Below are 16889 nucleotides of genomic sequence, written 5' to 3'. Positions count from 1 at the left end.
ACTCTTACACTTCACCTGTCTTACTAGGTTCACTAATCCTCCATGAACACATTTCCTCATACCAGTTTAGTAATTTACGCTCTCTTATTGTCTTATTTTAAAACCCCAATTTCAACATCCACAAATCTTCCATTAAAAGCACTTAAATGTCTATTTTTCTAAACCTTTTTAAATATGCATCTTTCAAAAATTTCAGACATAAATAATTTTTTAAACTGAATCAATCATACTATGAGGTTGGAAATTTCATGTAAACCAATTTATAAATCCCTGGTTCACAGCTGTAAGGCCACTTCACAGTCCTGTTTCCTCAGCAATCGAGGAAATGCTAAACCAAGGTTTTGAAATTATCTTTCACTGTATCAAAATATGGCAGAGGCATTTAAAAATCATTTACTTATCCTTATATTATCCTGTAAGCTGCAGAAATAGCAGGTCTTCTAGAGTTCAAATATTATCACGTTTTTCATTGATTTACTGGCTTTACTTAAAGGAGCCAGTAACATAAGCACATGTTGAAACAGTCAATATGTCTTTATTCTGATTAAATAAAGAGGTAACTGATTCACCAACACAAACACAGTCAAATTTACCAATTTCATTAATTTTATAAAAGGATTACAGGAACAGACTACGTTTGGTTATGAAAAGCCTTGAAACTGTAATTTCATGGTTGCTGTTTCTCAGCCTTCTCATGTCAAATGACAGACCAGAAACTTCATTCTAACTCAACAAATGTTTGTTAACCATTTATTTAAAAAAAAAAAAAAAGGAAAGAAGTAATGTCTGAATACCTACTATGTGTGTGCCTGGCACTTTTTTGTGTTCTACGGTAAATAAAACTGCCCAACGATACATGGTAAGCATAATATAAGCGTTAACCATTTTTAAATTATATTTTATTTAACCCTAACCATCTACTTACCCCACAGATGATAACCCCATTCTACAGATGAGGAAACTGAGGTTCAGAGAAATTAAATATAGCTAGAAAAACACCAGAGGCAGTGTTTAAACCCTAGTCTTGATTCCTGAGCCTGAACTCCTTTAATTTTCCTGGTTTTTCTTGGAGCTGAGGATGACTGTAAGGATGACTGTGAGGTGTCTGTATCCTGTACCACAAAGTGATGGCCATAAATGACTTACACTCTTTCTTGGTTCTTTGGTTACTCATTTATTTAACTTCAAGGTTCTACACTGCTGTATTAGAATTTTGAGTAACCAGGAGTCTGGATGGTATCTTGATAGGTGCTGCCATTAATGAACTTCTTCCAAAACATTATTCTAGTAGGCTCTTACCTAGATTAAGTCATATGAAAGAATAAAAGCCTAATTAAAACAAAAACTCTAAATTAATGAACACATGTAAAAAGAAATATAATGTTCTTAGTCTTTAAATGAATGATAAACTTATTTAAATGAATGATAAACTGAGACTTTTGCTTAAAGTGTTAAGATTAAAGTTTTTTCTCAAACAGGTTTAAATTCCCACTTTACTCCTTTATACACTTAGAAACTACTTTTTTCACAGCAATGCACAAAGTTATGCCCAGTCCAGATTCGACTCTCTCCAATTCTGTAATGGTCACTACTTATACAGCCTAATATGCTTTTCCTTCTTCCTCGCCACCAAACCCACATTTGTTCAGGGTGGAAAAGCCCCCTGTTCCACATAATACATCATGCTTAGGCAGTCTCATTCCTCTCTGTCAGACAACTATTTTGCTCTGAGCCTTCCTCATGGCTATGTGACCCAGTCCTGGCTAAAAAAAAAAAAGAGAAAGTTTACTAGGAAGCTTCTGGGAAATTTATTTTCATTCCTAATTAAGAGAAGCAAGATAATTTCAAAAGCTGTAGTCTTTAATATCTCCCAGTGTTCACCTTGCCACAGCTCTGGTCAGCAAACATATCCCATTACAATGATTACAGACTATGTATTCTACTTTTTAGGGTCCCTGCAATGCTATATATAAACATACACTAGAAAGTAAACTCCATAATAATATGCATTGTTCCATTCAACTAACATTTACTGAACATCTAGTATGTACCAGGTTCTGTGCTGGGCACCAGAGCAGAGTATGAATGAATCAGACAAAAATCTCTGCTCCTAAGACATAGTTGGTACTCAATCAATACTAACATTAATTATGAACTGCAATGAATAACATTAATGAATTACAAAATCAAATGATTAATCACTGAACTAAAACTCTGATAGAATAAATTATTTTTAAACTGTAAAAGAATAAATTTAACTTAAACTAATATTCAGATAATTTCATATACTGTACCTCTACAGCAAGCAGTTTTTGTTATATAGCTAATAAATTATATATTTTGATCCCAAAGAATATTTAAGTAAAAAGACCTGGCAGGCAAATCATACTTTTAAGCAAACTGGAAAATTTCCAATTTCTCAAGAAAAAGATATATGTGTGTAAACTGAAAGAGAAAGTGTTCCTTCAGTATAAATTTTGCTATACCTCTAAGGAATAAGTTTAAAGAGTACACTAAACACAGAGAAGTACTCAATGAAGATTTAAGTCAAAATTCAAAATCTGATTTCTGGCCCCCCAAAAGCAAAAAATAAACAAAAACTACTGTAAGAGATAAAAAGGGAAAATGGAGCTGGGAACAAAATAATGAATATTTTAAATTATTTATGGATTCTGATATCCTTATTCCCCTATTCTCCCTCCAATTACCAGGATCGAGAAGAATGGGTCATATAACTATAATCTAGGCATCTGGTAAAGGTGGCCTAAAACTCCAAGACACTTGATCAAATTTACATTGAGACCCAGCTTAAATTCCACAGGCTACCCACTCACTAGCTCAGTTTCCTCACCTGTTAAAATAGAGAATATACATACGGCGAAGGGCTGTTGTGAAGATTAAATGATAATTTAATAAATAAATAATTCTAATAAATCCTACCCATTAGAATATTAGAAATATGTTTACACCCTCATGTTTCCATACAACCACATCTTCCCAGTTAAGGAAGTTAGGGGTTGTAAATTTTAGAGGCTAATGAACCTACACTACAACTTTCAAAAGTACAGTAAGTTTAACAAAATATTTTAAGAGATTAATTTAGGCCTCTAAAAGAAAGAAAATCAAGATGTATGAAAGATCAATACCATATCAAAAGTAATTGGGCAGTCCTGGTGAGGAAGCATGTGGCCTCAGGAGCCAGACTGCTAGGGCTTGAGCCCCAGTTACACAGCTGCTTGCTGTGTGGCCTTGGGCAAGTTACAGAAGCAATTTATGCCTCAGGATCCTCATCTGTAAAATGGAGTTGTTAACAGGAGTACCTAGCCCGTAAAGCTACTTTGGTTATTCAATCAATTAATGCATGTAAAGTTTATAGCACAGTAAGCCCCCAAAGAATATTAGTTATTATTGCTTTAACAAGCCTCTTACTAGAATGAAGATATGTTTTGTTTCTAACATAACTCCCAGTCCATAAGTAGTTGAAATACCCTCTTCATTCTTCTTATCAAATATCGTAACTCCTCCTAGCAAAGTTATACATAGTATATATTTTAAAAATTATATTCCTTTATTAATTCTTCTTTGATGGAATGGAATGACACTTAATTTAGAGAACAGTCAAAAGGCTAAAAAAGAATTAGTGATCAACAGGCAACACCAAAAACCTTAGAATCAGCAGGTAAGCACACAAACAAAACCTTTGTCCCAAGAGAGTAACAGGCTTTGACCTTACCCCAGAGGCCTCAAGAAGAAAACCAAGGGCAAGCTGTAATGACTGATGTCTGCAGACCTTTTGGAGGCTGTCTTCTGTCCAATCGGTCAACAAACTTCAACTTTCAATTTTTGTCCTCAAAGCTTTCGACAGAGGGCGTGATTAAAAGGCAGGGTGCTTTGGGGGTTTTGTTGCTTTGTTTGTTATATTAAGCTCACAGGTATTTTTAAAAGCTTTATGTCAGATTTGCAGTCTCCTGGACTATAATCATATGTGCTGTGCAATTAATTCACTGGAATTTTTAAAAAGAATTTAAGGCCCTAAAAAAAGATTATCAGTTGTAAATGCCAAGGAACTCTGGATAGGCTACAACTCCTCAAAATCACTATATGCACCTACATAGCATGATCAGAAAAAAAAAAAAAAACAGTCTCTTAAGTATGCGTCCCAACTCCAGGGCAATGCTGCTGCCCCCTGGGGCATCCCCAGGAAACAGCGTGATGGCGACAGTCTACTGCAAAACACTGGGCGGTTATGTCGCGGTCTATAAACCAAAGAAGCATGCTGCACATTTAATAAGAATGATACAAGGAACAAGTATAAGTTATTTAGAAAAAGCATAAATTATTTAGAAAACAAAATAACTTTTCAGTAGCTTTTAAAATAAGTGCTTCCAGAAAGGAGCAAATCTCTGGTTACTATGGGAGATATGCTGCAAACACGTGAAATCTATAAAATAATTCAGTATAAAATATTAATTAGACAAAAGAAAAACAGCCTAAATTATGCTAATTAATTAGGAATCCAACAATTAAACTCATTTGCAAGATGTAAAACCAACACCCTAACTGGCAGAACAGTCTACTTACCTGTTGTTCAGCAGGAGGCCTGGCAGCCTTTTGTTTGGTCAGTACTAGAAATCAGTTGCACCTTGTTATTTGCTTTTGTAGACTTCATTACCCACAAATATTAATCTATGCAGTGAACATCCTCTAAAAACTAGAAGTGCCTGTGTTAAATATACAGAAATTCTTGGTTAAGTATCTAAATATTTTAAACATAAATAATGACTCCTCTCCTTTTCTGTTCTTTCCCTAAAAATGTTATTTTTCCTACCATTCAACTATTGGTTGCCAGTTTTCTAAGATAAGCACTTACAAATTCCACTTTCTAGTGTGTAGTACAAAATTATCTACATAATATTAAATCCTTAAAAACACTGATTTATGCTACACTAATTTCCGTATTTTAAAAGAAAAAATAGCTTTTATAAAATATAAAACTTCTTTCAGTTTGAAACAGAAACAAGTGCCTGAAGTCATCAAAACAAACTGACAAGAAATCAAAACTTTGCTATTTGCAAATTAACAAAAGGTAGGTTTGAGGCAAATAATTGGTTATAAGTATCTCTTTTTGAGGGAAAAAATTTCCAGCACCATCTACGAAAACTGTTCTTACTTACATTCCAAAGGCCAGTTGTTTTTCAGGATGGGGGTGGGTAGGTGGTAGACAAGGTTATTATTTTAACTGTATTTAAACTGTTCAGAAAATAAATGAGCTAGTTAGTCAAAACGTAGCCACTTACTCCAGAAAAACATCATCACAAAGATAACAACTCAAAGCACCTACCCTATGTATCATTAACATGTTTTCTTCAGTATTTTCTTACAGGATATGAGATTACAAATACAGTATTATTCTCTATTAAAGTAAAAAAGAGAACTCAATTCAGTTGTTTCTCACATTAGATTCCTCCAAAACAACAATCTGAAGATTATCCCAGGTTTAGCAATATCAAGTTGGAATTTCATGTCCACTAGTCAGATGACAGACAGGACACTCAGTCAGTCCTTGCTGACTTGGAAACCAAAATCTAATGCTTGAAGAGGCTTACTGTTAAATCTAACTACCAAAAAGTCATTAGCTTACTTCAAATTCCTCTTAAAGCGATCTTTTAAGGGGGAAAAGAAATCAGTAAGTCATTCAAATACCAGAGTACTACTCTGGCCTGAATCTTTAACAAAATGTCAAACAAATTCAGATTGGCAGTTAGACTTCAAAGAGCCACTTTCATGAAAAAGTCTTGTCAAGAAAAGGAAGGATAGAAAGTTTTCCCCATTTTAACAAATACTATGATGGTGGGCATGAAATTCCAACTTGGTATGTCTATGATGAGAACTAAACATCATGGAATTCTGGCCTTGAGAATTTAGACATCAGCACACCTTGCAAAACAAGTGAATAAAACTAATAAATAAAAATTATTACTATGGGGTTGCCCAGTCAACCTTGCAATTTTGGAGGGATATTGATGGAGTGGGGTAAAATAAGAAAAGAATAAAATAGTTTTCCCACTCTACTCAAATGATGAAGTTCAACATACAAATCTTTTTCCCTTTATTTGGTTTTCTCCCCAAATAATTAAATACCTTATGCTCACATCACTACCTCATTTTCAAACATCTCCTTAGTGCCATCAAGAACTATACCCAGCACTACACTTTTATAATACATTAAGTCAACATCCTGGGTGATCTTTTTTAAATTTTTCTTTGTTTCACTAAATGAGATGGGTGAATCCAAAAATTAGAAAAAACTTTAATAGGTCACATCTAGTCCAACAGTCCTCATCATTTTGTGGCTATACACCATTCTCATGCCCCAACATTTCCACAAATAACTCACCATTAACCTGTGGTCCTTCTCTAGCAAGTTCTTCCCCACCCATCTCTGAGGAGGAAGTTGTCCATTCTGTGTTCCAATACCATCAATGATACAGTATAGAAAATCCCCATGAATATCCATTCCCGTGACAATCCATTCTACTTCTGAGCAGCTCCACAACACAGTCTGTCCTGGAACTGCCCCCAAGTCCCAATGGTTTGTACCCATAGGTGTTGTCCACTCAGAATGAGTTTGTGCCTTCGTTCACGAGAGCCCTTCACATAGCTGTCTTGGGAGGCTGACTTCTGTCCAGTCATTCATTAAACACAAAACACTTCAAACTTATTGTGACATAAGATTAGTATTTAAAACAGATACACTGATAGCCAAAAAAATCCTATTAGGGAAGAATTCTGAAAACAGAGTTAATAACTAAGATACAATGAAAAAAATAGTAATAGTTCAACAGGATTTATGTCAACTTTGTAACTTTTCTTTATACTCAGGATCAAGGAAAGAACAGAAAATCTTTTCATAACCATAAAGCAGCATAAGAGACAGCAGCAGCATCAAAAATCAAGGTTATAAAGAAAGCAAGCAATTACTATATACTCATTACAAAATGCTATCCTGGAAAAAGATAAGGTCAAGATTGCAATTTGCTCTTATAAAGCAATAATTTAGTATACACACAATCTTTACCTACAAAGAAGCCAAGGAGAACAGTTTTATACAGAGCTTCCAACAGAAGAGTTTGTTCATAAGCCATTAATGCAGACAGAAAACAAAAAAGAACCCTCAACTTGCTAATCAGTTGAAACTCTTTGTCTGCCAAGTCAACTGGGAAATGGTACATTAGGAAAAATACCTACCCCAAATGACTTGTTAATAAGTCACTGCATTTGTAACCAGAGAGATCATACACAACTATACTACTGAAGCAAAACAGATGATAAAGAGTTCTTTTAATAAAAGTAATCCAGCTAACAAATGAAGGAATGGCAGAATCTCTAATAAAATCATTTAATGGATCTAAGTGTTGACCATCAATAAACAGCTTACATTAATCAGAAAACAAAAAATAACCTGAAAGGTTATATGCCTCCTGACGGAAAAACACACCACCAACTATGAAACAGTCTAAACAACAACAACAAAAATGTAATCAAACCTGAATTGGGTTGAGCTTCTAGATCCAACAGAGAAGTCAAAGGAACATGGTAAACAGAACCATGGTGACCCTGACCTTTACCTCACACCATGCATAAAAACTTAAAACAAACCATAAAGCTAAACGTAGGAGCTAAAATTATAAAACACCTAGGAAAAACAGGAGAAAATATTTTTGATCTAGTTGGCAAAAATTTTTTAGATGTGACTCCCCAAAAAGCACAAACAATAAAAGAAAAATCAATAAATTGGGACTGAATCAAAGTTTACAATTTTTTGTTGTTCAAAGATTCCATTAAGAAAAAGAAAAGCCACAAACTGGGAAAAATATTTGCAAAATGTATATCTAATAAAGGATTTGTATATAAAAACTTAAAATTCAATAAACAATCCAATTTTTTAAAATAGGCAAAAGATGTGAAGAGATTGTTCAACAAAGATACATGAATGGCAAGTAAGCACATGAAAAGATACTCAACCTCTGTAGTCATTAAGGAAATGTAAATTAAAACCTCAATGAAATATCATTACATACCAACGAAGATGGTTAAAGTGAAAGACTAACAATACAACAAGTGAAGAAGGATGTGGAGAACCTGCAGATCTCACACAGTACTGGTCTGAATATAAAAGAATGTAAAATGGTACAACCAGCTTGAAAATAGCGTGGTGGTTTCTATAAAACATTAGATCCAGCAATTCCACTCTTGAATATCCACCAAAGAGAAATGAAAACATACTCATACAAAGACTTTTACACAAGCATGCACTGCTATAAGCTGGAAAGAACCCAGAAGTCCATCAGTTAGTGAATAGATAAACAAAATATGGTATATCTATAAAGTGGAATATGTCTCAGCAAAATAAAAAGGAACTACTGATACAAGCAATAGTAAGGATGAGTCTCAGAAACATCTCACTGAATGAATATGCCAGACACAAAAGACTACATACTGAATGACCCTATTTACATGAAATGTATAGAAAAGGAGAAACTGCAGAGAAAAAGGCAGATCAGTGGTTGCCTGAGGCCAGCACAGAGGCAGGGATTATCAGTAAATGGTCATAAGGTCACTCCTTTGGGTGATGGAAGTGATCGAAAACTAAATTGTGGTGATGGTTGTACAATTAATTGTATAAACTTACTAAAATGTATCAAGGTGTTCACTTAAAAGTATAAAATATGTCCAAATAAAACTTAATTTTTTAAAAGAAGAGAGAATTAGGAGACCAACTGCCAATGCCTTTTGGATCCTGCAAACAATATTTAAAAAATTATTTATTGTGGTAAAATATGCATAACATAAAATTTACCATTTTAATCACTTTTAAGTGTATAGTTCTGCAGCATTAAGTACATTCACATTGTTGTGCAACACATTAAAAAAAAAACCAGCATATTGATACAATGGGAATTGAGCTCTACATGGACTTTGATGTCATGAGACTGTGAAAAAAAAGTAGGTCAATAATAGTATTGTGCTTATATATTAACAACAAAAAGTCCTTCACTTTTAGACGTACATACAGAAATACTTATCAATGAACTGACTTGATATCTGGAATTAGTTTTGAAATAATATTGGGAGTGCATGACAACCAAATGTAATGCACAATCCTTAACTAGATAACGGATGGAAGAAAAAAAAAAACTATGAAGGACAGTATTAGGACACTTAGAAAAATGTTAACATGGACAAATGAGATAACAGTATTATATCAATGTTAAATTCCCCACGTATGATGAATGTATTACGGGTTATGTAGGAAAATCTTATTCTTAAGAGATCCAAGCTGAAGTATTAGAAGTGTCATGATGTCTGCAATGAATTCTTAAATGTTTCCTTAAAAAAAAAAAAAAAGCCTCTATACACTTCACACCAGTCAGAATGGCTATCATTTAAAAAGTTTACAAATAATACACACTGGAGAGGGTGTTTTCTACGTCTGTGAATCTGTTTCTGTTTTGCAAATGAGTTCATTTGTGTCGCATTTTAGATTCCACATATAAGTGATATCATATGATGTCTGACTTTCTCTGACTTATTTCACTTAGCATAATGCCCTCCAAGTCCACCCATGTTGCTATAAATTTGCTATAAATGGTGAAATCTCTCTTACATAGCTTAGTATTCAACTGTATATATAGGCATCTTCTTTATCCAGTCATCTGTTGATGGACACTAAAGCTGCCTCCATACCTTGGCAATTGTAAATAATACTGCTATGAACACTGGGGTGCATGCATCTTTTCAAGTTAGTGTTTTTGTTTTTTTCAGCTATATACTCAGGAGTGGAATTTCTGGGTCATGTGGTAGTTCTATTTCCAGTTTTTAAAAAACCTCCATAATGTTTTCCACAGTGGCTGGACCAATTTACACTCCCCAACAGTGTACAAGGGTTCCCTTTTCTCTATATTCTCACTAACATTTGTTATTTGTATACTTTTCGATGATGGCCATTCTGATGTGTGTGAGGTAATAACTGCCAAGGACAGAATTCTTTACAAGTGATCCTCTACCTCCTTTCTTTCCTAAATTAATAGTATCAGCATGGAGTGAGGGGTTTAATACTACACGAATGAGTTAATATAAATAAATATAAAGGTTCCAGAAAGCTTAATTTTTCTTAAATCATCAAGGTCATCCTGAGCAGAAAAATCTCTCATTTTCAAACATCCAATACAAAGTGGATGGCAGCTCACACTATGCTCTCACCAGCAAGCAGTTCTTCATTTCTAATATAGGAACAACACTGCTCTAGGTAAGGAAAGAAACGAGCACAGAAAAGATCATTTACTATTTTAAAATTTGTTTTCTATGGAGCAGTCACTTACTCTTTAAAAGGTTCAAATGTTATCTGCACTATGTATTGTGTTATTTCTGAACTACAACAGAAAGAGAATTATTTCAAATTAACTCAACATTCAGGAGTTAGGAGGTACTGTCCTCAGTTTAATTTGCACAGACTCATTTAAGCTAAAGTGAACTGTACTGAATAACTGGATGCCTGTCTTGAGCCCTCTAAATCCCATAGTACAAGACCAGTGACTGCCGCCCAGAACCAACAGGCTCGAGAGCTCACAAACTTATCACCTAGTCAGCACCAGCTTGCTAAACCTGGAGCACAAATTTTCAAAACAGCCTCCTCTTTTTTCCAACAAGGTATATGGTATTCATGAAGTACCAAAGCAACGGGAAAATACAATGGTTCAAGTTAATTTAATCAAAATTTTTATTTATACATAGATTTCTGATGGCTGACTGTTCTTCATTTTTTTGGTCTTAGCCCAAAATATTTTACAAAATTATGGCATTTAAATTTTCATTTCAGAAACAGAGCTATTCTTTTTATATCTCAATTTCAAAAGGAAAAAACCTCTAGAGGTTCTGCATAACAGCCAATACCACAAATCAAATCCTAAACTTCACATGGAGAACTTAAAATAGTGATACCAACCAGATACTTAATAATATTTAGGAATTAACTGATTTTTACATGTGATAAATATATTATGGTTTAAAAAGTTATCATTTTAAAGATAAATACTGAATTACTTATGAAGGGATATAACACCCAAGTAAGTTTTGCTGTAAAACAATACAGGAGGCAAAATTGTGTATGTATCAGAGAGAAAAGTACACCTGAAACAAGCTAGCTACATGTTGATAACTGTAGAAACCAAGTAATGGGTCTTTCTGTGTAATACTATCATAATAAAAAGTAAATCATAAAATAAAATTATAGTGATAAATCAGCCTTCTTAAGAGGCTATAACGAAGAAGCAGAAGCAGCTGCACTGACTGTTTCAAACACAAATAAAAGTTGTGCACAGTAACATCCTGATATTCATGGATACTACCACTGTGAAAAAGCTTGCTGTATTTTCAGCAGAGTAAGGTGATTCCCATAACTAATATCCCAAATTACATGACATCACCTCCAAAACACAATATATATCCACAATATATTTTGCATTTTAGAGATCTTTCTGGAAAATCAATGATATTTAACAAGTATGTATTGACTAAAAGATCGTTACCTGGATATTATCAGCTTCTGATAACCCATTCTTTTCTTCAACAACCCATTCTTTAAACAGTGACTGCTGAAGCTAGAGCAGTAAGGGGGAAAAAACAGTCTAACACTGAAAAAATCATCTTATGAAGTTACAGATATAACATGGAATTTTAACTCAAAAAGCAGCAATATCAACCATTGTTAGCTCACATTTGGTTACTGAAACCTAAATTCATGGTCTCTCCTGTTTCATGTGCTCATAGTATGAGATATTTTCCTTCATAGCACTCTCAGGGGCATTTCTTTTCCTTTTTCTTTTTAAATAGAAAGAATTGCTTTTAATCACTTCAGTAGTTTTAGTCTGAATTTCATTTAATTATGGTAGATAATCAGATGGCAGATTTCTGAGATTTTGAGACACAACTTCTTTATCATTCAGGTACAAAAGAGAAATGCTGGTCTTGTCTTGAGCTCCTTTCAGCAGCACCATCAGTCACCTATGTCACCTTGGGCAGCCAGCTAGATCCCAGCCAACATATCTACTGCTAAGCTGAAGCAGTGCATCCCTGGTACCAAAATGGGTCAAAAGAGAGGGACAAAAATTTGAAGCTTCCTTCTTGACTACAGTGTACTCACAGCACAAAGGTGTTCATCTTTTGTGGAGGAATGGGACAAGTTAAGTCAGATGTGCAATAATTTTTAACAAAATGCAAAGTTGGTAAGAGTGGTAACTTATTTTCAATGTAAATTCAGTTTGTGTTTTTGAAAACTCAGGCTTTTTTTGGTTTTAAATTCTTGGGAGTTGAGTTGAATTAGTCACTTTTCTATTAGAAAAAATTTACTGAACACTACATAAACATGGGAAATGTAAACACATGCTAAATATGGTCCCTATACATTGAGAGCATGTAATGCCAGCTGGTAAAACCTAATAGCGACCTAACAGAGCAAATGATAACTACCAAATGCTCTGGACAGACCACACACCATGGGAGTAAAGTGGAGGAACGCCTGGGTTTGAGAGAGGTCCAGAATGAGGAAGTAACTGTAAAAAACAGAGAAGATGGAGATAATTCCAGGCAGAAGGTTAAGAGCAAAAGCAAAGAGATGGAAAAGTGCAATGTGTGTCTAAGACACAGCAACTAGACAAATTTGGTTTAGGTTGAGGGCTTCAACACAAGTGACAAGACAAGACTGGAAAAAGGTTGAGGCTAACCTGGAGGCCTTATTTATCAAAGGTCTACATTTCAACCTGAAGGAAATACAGGAACACTCAGAATTTCTGAACAGGGTTAAGTGCCATGAAAGTAAACAGCAGTGTACATACAGAGATGGGCAATGATGCTCAGGATGGAGTGGGGAGGAAGAGCCTGGAAGCAAGTTCAGGGGATGTTTGCTTTAGTCATTCTAAAAGGAACACCAGAAACACAAGATGAGTGACAGGAAAGGAATACTTCATTTATATAAGATGTCTACAGTTTACAAAGAGTTTCGCTTAAATGATCTGATTTTACCCTCAGAACAATTTGTAAAGTAGAGTATCTGTCACATTTCATAAGTAAGGAACTGCTGCTCAGGGCACTCCCTTGTATGACTGTCAGTCCATGTCTCCTTTCAGGAGTTAAACTGTTAGCTCCTCAAGAGCATGCAGGGACCACTGATTCCTGTTTGCCCTGGAATCGCAGCTGCCTTGCAAAGAGGCCTGCTCAGTGCCTGATCCCAGGAGATATTCATTAAATATGTGATTGATGAGCAATGAAATAACTGAAGAGCACATTTCCTCTTCCACTCTTGTGCAAATGATACTGAAATGTTTTTTGTTTTGCTTTGTTTAATGATTGTTCTGACAACAGAAAAGCTTAGACAATCATAATACCTCTTTTTGGCAGTCCCTCAACAAGAAGACCTCTTTTTACCCCTAGGTAGGAGAAAGGAAAAATGCACAAAAGTGAATATCAAGTTCTCTAACACCTTCACAGTAGTATCAGAAAGTCACATTAAATGATACATTACTAAGGACACAAAAAAGTTGACATTTAGTAGAAATTTTTGAAAAAATTTCAAAAATGTTCTATTTTCTTCCAGAATGGAATGGATACTAAAATTAATAGCCATGCACATGAGCACTTACAGGGCCAAAAATGAGAAATCTTGGCCTAGAACATTTGGTGCCAGTAAGTGAGAAAATGCTCCAAAGAATGATGGAGACATGATGACAATATATCAAAAGGACAAAAGCCAGCTTGACAGGGCTCCCACTGGCCAAATCTTGAACATTTTAAACATGAATAAAATTAATAAAAATAACAAGACTATAGCTCATTGAATAAAATTGGAAACCATGAGTCCATATTGATATAAATTAATGAATCAATAAACTGAAAGTCTGATGAAGAATGGGATAGTTACATAGTTTCAAAGTACTCATCCACAAAATACTAATTAATCACAAATGGAAAAAGAGTAACTTAACAGTGGGGAAGCCTAGCAGACATCACCATAAGCAGCAGATTATCAGAAACAGGACAAACTGATCTATGCCACCAGACACGGTAGAATGAGAAACAGCATCATTTCTGTGATGTTCCTGAATTTGATCTTGAGAAAACATCAGGTAAATCCAAACTGAGGAACATTATACAAAACAGCAGGACTATAATCTCCAAACACATCAAGACCATGAAAATGAGAAGGAAGGCTGAAGAAGACTTGGCAACTATTTGCAAAGCATGATTCTCAACTGGATCCTCTTGCTCTTACCAAAAAAAGGGGCAGTGGGAAGGTGGGAGACATTACCGAAGCAACTGGTCATACTTGAATGGGGTCTGAGGCATATATGATGGTAATAATGTGCCAATGTTTATTTCCTGATTTTGATGATTATATTCTACTTATGTAAAAAAAAAAAAAAAGTCCTTACCACAGAACAAGGGTAACCACACTAGGGTATTCTGGAGTGATGGAGCATCAGATGGACAACTTACTGCCAAGGGTTCTAGGGTTCTTGGGGGAAAAAAGGCTTTCTCTATTGTACTTATAATTGTTCTCTGGTTTTGACTTTTTTTCAAATTTTAAAAAATATTTTTAAATGATTAGTTTTCTCTCCAAAATTAATGTAATGAATATAATCTTAATACTTACCAAATGTATTCCTTCTAGCAAGAGTATTGTCTTTGCAGGAAAAGTACTAAAAGAGGCTTGCATTTGATCACTAGGAAAGTAGTGTGTAATAGTATTGCATAACAAAAAACAAAAGCAAAAAACAAGCTTTCCATGTTGTAACCTTGACTTCAAACTCGAGTTCATCACATACAATTCCATGACTTTGGAAGATTTTTCACTCTTTGGGTCTCAATATCCTAATCTGTAAAGTGGGAATACCACCTTTACAGAGTGGCTCTGAGGATGAAATAAGATGGTGCTTTTGAGAATGGCTTCCAAATTATACTCAAAACTAACTCTCTTCCACTTCCAAGCAATCTTACAGCCTGCATCTAATTAATATGTTTACATCTTAGTAAGCCGAAGAAGTAAGCTTCCTAACCTAAATGTCCATCGACAGATGACTGATAAAGAAGTTGTGGTATATTTATACAATGGAATAATACTCAGCCACAAAAAAGAATAAAATAATACCATTTGCAGCAACATGAATGGACCTGGAGATTATCATTCTAAGTGAAGTTAGCCAGAAAGAAAAAGAAAAATAGCATGATATCACTCATACGTGATATCGAAAGAAAGAAAGAAAGAAAGAAAGAAAGAAAGAAAGAAAGAAAGAAAGAAAGAAAGAAAGAAAGAAAGAAAGAAAGAAAGAAAGAAAGAAAGAAAGAAAAAAGAAAAAAAAAGAGGACAATAACAAACTCATCTGCAAAAGAAACAGACTCACAGACATAGTAAACAATCATGGCTACCAGGGACAGGGGATGGGAAGGGATAAATCTGGGAGTTTGAGATTTGCAAATGTTAACCACTGTATGTAAAAACAGATAAAAAACAAATTTCTTCTGTATAACATAGAGAACTATATTCAATATCTTGTAATAACCTTTAATGAAAAAGAACATGAAAACGAATATATGTATATATATTCATGACTGGGACATTATGCTATATACCAGAAATTGACATAACATTGTAACTGACTATACTTCAATTAAAAAAGATTACATGAATGCATTTAAAAAAAAAAAAGAAAGCTTCCTAATATCAAGCAACTTTTCAAGCTAAAGGGATATTAAGGTTCATTTACTCCAGTACCCTTGCTTTACAGATAAAGAAATGAGACCCTGGATTTAAGAGGCAAGGCAATGGTGAACCACCCCTGTCACAGAGAAACCAGCACTGGTTGGGAGCTCCAAGCACTAGGACAGGCTCTCATCTCATCTTCATAGAACTTGGAAGCAGACATTATAATGATTTTACACATGAGAAAACCAAGGCTCAAGCAAGATTAAGAAACTTACTCAGAATTCACATTTCTGACTCCAAAATTCATGAATTTCCCACTAAATGCTATCCCTATTATTTCCAAACGTGATTAAGAAAGACACCACATGCATGTTTAAAGGTTTTTCTGTACTCTATGCACTCAAGAAGTTACTCCCTTACTCCCATAGTTCCCCGTTTGTTACGTTATCACTGTAAAACAGATATTATTTAACCCCTAAGTCTTTGTCCATCAACATCCTCAGCAATTTACAATAATCTCATCCACTCTTCTATCATAGACTTCTTCACTAAAAATCAGCATGTGCCAAATTTCTTACAATGTCTTCCTACTTTAAGTAGTTTCTCTTATTTCTACTGTTTAGAGCAAGATTCTTCACCTGGAGCCCTGGGGTCCATGAAGAGAATTCAGGGATGGGTGCATCTGAAAGAGAGAAAGTTTTTACATCCGTTTTCATAAACCTCAAATTGAAATTTAAGATTTCCGTCAAATATGAGTTTAGGCAACAAATCACAGCAATATTAACAGTGCTGTATCTTTGTCATGACAGAAAGAACATATTTTCTTATCACATTATAGTTGATACACACATATATGACTGATTTCTTTTTTAATCTTATGTATTTCATTTCTTTAAAACCAGTAATGGTTTTAAATGGTCTACAGACTTCAATGGCTTACCAAAGGGGTACATGGGGGAAAAAAGCTCAAGAACCCCTGGTTTTGAACAACAAAGCTGTTAATCTGCTAAGAATTTGAGAGAATACGGGGTGGGGGGGTTAGGGGGGAAGTATGGCTTTTAAATACAGGAATCACTTATTCATGCAACAAATATTTACTTAGTTCTTGTACTGTGCTGTACTGTGAAGCAGC

General features: G+C 34.6%; 1 protein-coding gene across 11 annotated transcripts in view; it reads right to left on the bottom strand.

The window, feature by feature from the left end:
* The window catches only part of SFMBT1 (Scm like with four mbt domains 1), a 98608-nt gene that overhangs the window by 54255 nt on the left and 27464 nt on the right, over positions 1-16889 (bottom strand). Inside the window, exons 1-4 of one of the 11 annotated variants that reach the window (XM_074344668.1) lie at positions 5175-11518; positions 4582-4721; positions 3734-4032; positions 1147-1299 (exon numbers count right to left, since the gene is read on the bottom strand). The exons of 3 other annotated variants lie outside the window; for them this stretch is intronic. The gene's annotated coding sequence lies outside the window, so the exon portion shown is untranslated. Of the gene's footprint in view, positions 1-1146; positions 1300-3733; positions 4559-4581; positions 4722-5174; positions 11519-16395; positions 16440-16889 lie in introns of those variants that run through there. 7 more of the 11 variants (XM_074344669.1, XM_074344670.1, XM_074344673.1 and 4 more) reach the window with 7 other exon arrangements.

This window comes from Camelus bactrianus, chromosome 17, assembly GCF_048773025.1.
Source record: "Camelus bactrianus isolate YW-2024 breed Bactrian camel chromosome 17, ASM4877302v1, whole genome shotgun sequence".
NCBI classification, from domain to species: domain Eukaryota; kingdom Metazoa; phylum Chordata; class Mammalia; order Artiodactyla; family Camelidae; genus Camelus; species Camelus bactrianus.
The sequence above is the reverse complement of the archived record's forward strand: the minus strand, read 5'-3'. Positions and strand labels throughout refer to the sequence as shown.